The sequence below is a fragment of the Taudactylus pleione genome, unplaced genomic scaffold (genome assembly GCF_031769625.1).
Source record: "Taudactylus pleione unplaced genomic scaffold, aTauple2 ptg000177l, whole genome shotgun sequence".
NCBI classification, from domain to species: Eukaryota; Metazoa; Chordata; class Amphibia; order Anura; family Myobatrachidae; genus Taudactylus; species Taudactylus pleione.
In genome coordinates this window covers 697,970-702,084 of record NW_028284579.1, presented here as the reverse complement: position 1 = coordinate 702,084, position 4,115 = coordinate 697,970, and the positions used below count along the sequence as shown (strand labels likewise).

The window sequence follows — 4,115 nt, the reverse complement described above, 5'->3', positions numbered from 1 at the left end:
TAATTGTAGATCATGTGAAGATGTTATTTGTGTCTAGCATTTTCTCAAATATTTGGAAAATCCTAAACTATAGGTAATTCCGTGTTAATGTTATTTTTACAATATCTTTTTGATTTATCCAACTTTAAGCATCTTTGAAAAATAATTGAAAAAGCAATTTATTACTAATATTTGAATCAATAGTTTCAACAGCAGCATGGACATTGCACCTTTGAAAAAGTAATTTTGGTTAATTAGTTTTATCCAATTTTTATGAAACTTAGTTTTTTTTGTGTCAGGATGGCCGAGCGGTCTAAGGTGCTGCGTTCAGGTTGCAGTCTCCTCTGGAGGCGTGGGTTCAAATCCCACTTCTGACAGTGTTCTTCCTTTTCTTCTTTGTTCTACAATGTCTCTTCCTTGTTGCTTGTGAAGAGAAATACTTAAGATATTCACTGCAAATCTGTTTCACAAACCACTTTGAAGAATAATCAACCTTCCATTATTTCTGCTTTATACCAATCAAAGAAAATGTTGCATTCTTCCCTAAAAATATGGACTTAAATACTACTTCAGACATCAATATTATATGTATTTTTTTCTTTGGTCAACATTTTTTCATATACTGAGTTTGCAAAATAAAATATCCCCCAACTTCTAAATCAGGGCTCCATATCTCAGGAGTAAGAACACTGCTCTTTTAAGCCAGTGGTCATGAACTCAAACCCTACTTGTACACTCCTTCATAGCATCCAATCAAGCCCATAAGCCAAAATCATTAGCCAGTTCTTGGAAAGTTCATAAATGTCTTTTCTATGGTGAGTGAAAATCCACAAGACAACAAATTCTAGACACTTGGAATCCAATCCTGAATAGAGCAAAAAAAATAATTACCGCATTTTTCCTTGGCATTCTATGAATTAGAAAAATAGATACTGCACATCCCCTTTTCAATGTATTTTGGAAACTGCCACATTTGGAGTAATGATTTTCTTTTAATGCAGCTCTCAATCAATCAATACAAAATTCAGGCATTAATTGTAGAGCATGTGAAGATGTTATTTGTGTCAAGCAATTTCTCAAATATTTGGAAAATCCTAAACTATAGGTAATTCCGTGTTAATGTTATTTTTACAATATCTTTTTGATTTATCCAACTTTAAGCATCTTTGAAAAATAATTGAAAAAGCAATTTATTACTAATATTTGAATCAATAGTTTCAACAGCAGCATGGACATTGCACCTTTGAAAAAGTAATTTTGGTTAATTAGTTTTATCCAATTTTTATGAAACATAGTTTTTTATGTGTCAGGATATCCGAGCGGTCTAAAGCGCTGCGTTCAGGTCGCAGTCTCCTCTGGAGGTGTGGGTTCAAATCCCACTTCTGACAGTGTTCTTCTTTTTCTTCTTTGTTCTACAATGTCTCTTCCTTGTTGCTTGTGAAGAGAAATACTTAAGATATTCACTGCAAATCTGTTTCACAAACCACTTTGAAGAATAATCAACCTTCCATTATTTCTGCTTTATACCAATCAAAGAACATGTTGCATTCTTCCCTAAAAATAAGGACTTAAATACTACTTCAGACATCAATATTATATGTATTTGTTTCTTTGGTCAACATTTTTTCATATACTGAGTTTGCAAAATAAAATAATCCCCCAACTTCTGAATCAGGGCTCCATATCTCAGGAGTAAGAACACTGTTCTTTTAAGCCAGTGGTCTTGAACACAAACCCTACTTGTACACTCCTTCATAGCATCCAATCAAGCCCATAAGCCAAAATCATTAGCCAGTTCTTGGAAAGTTCATAAATGTCTTTTCTATGGTGAGTGAAAATACACAAGACAACAAATTCTAGACACTTGGAATCCAATCCTGAATAGAGCAAAAAAAATAATTACCGCATTTTTCCTTGGCATTCTATAAATTAGAAAAATAGATACTGCACATCCCCTTTTTAATGTATTTTGGAAACTGCCACATTTGGAGTAATGATTTTCTTTCAATGCAGCTATCAATCAATCAATACAAAATTCAGGCATTAATTGTAGATCATGTGAAGATGTTATTTGTGTCAAGCATTTTCTCAAATATTTGGAATATCCTAAACTATAGGTAATTCCGTGTTAATGTTATTTTTACAATATCTTTTTGATTTATCCAACTTTAAGCATCTTTGAAAAATAATTGAAAAAGCAATTTATTACTAATATTTGAATCAATAGTTTCAACAGCAGCATGGACATTGCACCTTTGAAAAAGTAATTTTGGTTAATTAGTTTTATCCAATTTTTATGAAACTTAGTTTTTTTTGTGTCAGGATGGCCGAGCGGTCTAAGGTGCTGCGTTCAGGTTGCAGTCTCCTCTGGAGGCGTGGGTTCAAATCCCACTTCTGACAGTGTTCTTCCTTTTCTTCTTTGTTCTACAATGTCTCTTCCTTGTTGCTTGTGAAGAGAAATACTTAAGATATTCACTGCAAATCTGTTTCACAAACCACTTTGAAGAATAATCAACCTTCCATTATTTCTGCTTTATACCAATCAAAGAAAATGTTGCATTCTTCCCTAAAAATATGGACTTAAATACTACTTCAGACATCAATATTATATGTATTTTTTTCTTTGGTCAACATTTTTTCATATACTGAGTTTGCAAAATAAAATATCCCCCAACTTCTAAATCAGGGCTCCATATCTCAGGAGTAAGAACACTGCTCTTTTAAGCCAGTGGTCATGAACTCAAACCCTACTTGTACACTCCTTCATAGCATCCAATCAAGCCCATAAGCCAAAATCATTAGCCAGTTCTTGGAAAGTTCATAAATGTCTTTTCTATGGTGAGTGAAAATCCACAAGACAACAAATTCTAGACACTTGGAATCCAATCCTGAATAGAGCAAAAAAAATAATTACCGCATTTTTCCTTGGCATTCTATGAATTAGAAAAATAGATACTGCACATCCCCTTTTCAATGTATTTTGGAAACTGCCACATTTGGAGTAATGATTTTCTTTTAATGCAGCTCTCAATCAATCAATACAAAATTCAGGCATTAATTGTAGAGCATGTGAAGATGTTATTTGTGTCAAGCAATTTCTCAAATATTTGGAAAATCCTAAACTATAGGTAATTCCGTGTTAATGTTATTTTTACAATATCTTTTTGATTTATCCAACTTTAAGCATCTTTGAAAAATAATTGAAAAAGCAATTTATTACTAATATTTGAATCAATAGTTTCAACAGCAGCATGGACATTGCACCTTTGAAAAAGTAATTTTGGTTAATTAGTTTTATCCAATTTTTATGAAACTTAGTTTTTTATGTGTCAGGATGGCCGAGCGTTCAAAGGCGCTGCGTTACGGTTGCAGTCTCCTCTGGAGGCGTTGGGTCAAATCCTACTTCTGACAGTGTTCTTACTTTTCTTCTTTGTTCTACAATGTCTCTTCCTTGTTGCTTGTGAAGAGAAATACTTAAGATATTCACTGCAAATCTGTTTCACAAACCACTTTGAAGAATAATCAACCTTCCATTATTTCTGCTTTATACCAATCAAAGAAAATGTTGCATTCTTCCCTAAAAATATGGACTTAAATACTACTTCAGACATCAATATTATATGTATTTTTTTCTTTGGTCAACATTTTTTCATATACTGAGTTTGCAAAATAAAATATCCCCCAACTTCTGAATCAGGGCTCCATATCTCAGGAGTAAGAACACTGCTCTTTTAAGCCAGTGGTCATGAACTCAAACCCTACTTGTACACTCCTTCATAGCATCCAATCAAGCCCATAAGCCAAAATCATTAGCCAGTTTTTGGAAGGTTCATAAATGTCTTTTCTATGGTGAGTGAAAATCCACAAGACAACAAATTCTAGACACTTGGAATCCAATCCTGAATAGAGCAAAAAAAATAATTACCGCATTTTTCCTTGGCATTCTATGAATTAGAAAAATAGATACTGCACATCCCCTTTTCAATGTATTTTGGAAACTGCCACATTTGGAGTCATGATTTTCTTTCAGTGCAGCTCTCAATCAATCAATACAAAATTCAGGCATTAATCGTAGATCATGTGAAGATGTTATTTGTGTCTAGCATTTTCTTAAATATTTGGAAAATCCTAAACTA

General features: G+C 33.0%; 2 non-coding genes across 2 annotated transcripts; both read left to right on the top strand.

The window, feature by feature from the left end:
- Positions 1 to 273: 273 nt before the first annotated feature.
- Positions 274 to 356, top strand: TRNAL-CAG (transfer RNA leucine (anticodon CAG)). The gene has a single exon. It is a non-coding gene; the product is annotated as a tRNA-Leu (tRNA).
- Positions 357 to 2,296: 1,940 nt separating this feature from the next.
- TRNAL-CAG (transfer RNA leucine (anticodon CAG)) lies at positions 2,297 to 2,379 on the top strand. Its single transcript has one exon. It is a non-coding gene; the product is annotated as a tRNA-Leu (tRNA).
- The last annotated feature ends 1,736 nt before the right edge of the window (positions 2,380 to 4,115 follow it).